This window comes from Penaeus monodon, chromosome 19 (genome assembly GCF_015228065.2).
Source record: "Penaeus monodon isolate SGIC_2016 chromosome 19, NSTDA_Pmon_1, whole genome shotgun sequence".
In the NCBI taxonomy this organism is placed as follows: Eukaryota; Metazoa; Arthropoda; class Malacostraca; order Decapoda; family Penaeidae; genus Penaeus; species Penaeus monodon.
The window spans coordinates 2,211,023-2,211,247 of record NC_051404.1 but is presented as its reverse complement, the minus strand read 5'-3'; the positions used below and the strand labels follow the sequence as shown (position 1 = coordinate 2,211,247).

The window sequence follows — 225 nt, the reverse complement described above, 5'->3', positions numbered from 1 at the left end:
TTCAGCCAGAAACTCGAAACTCTCGCACGGATTATTCCAGTAACTTATTAATCTTCCTATTCAACACGACGCTCGACGATAAACGCCATCTATCTTCAGAAGCGAGTATCGATCTCGTATTTCCGTATCCTGAATTTTTTCAAAGGCGAAACCGGCAGGGCATAATACATACACGAAGGAACCTAACACCTCCATTCGCGTCCGAGATGAAAAAAAAACATAATT

The 225-nt window shown here is 41.8% G+C and overlaps 1 protein-coding gene across 1 annotated transcript in view; it reads left to right on the top strand.

The window, feature by feature from the left end:
• The window catches only part of LOC119585513 (Kv channel-interacting protein 4-like), a 22,490-nt gene that overhangs the window by 12,130 nt on the left and 10,135 nt on the right, over nucleotides 1-225 (top strand). The window lies entirely within an intron of this gene.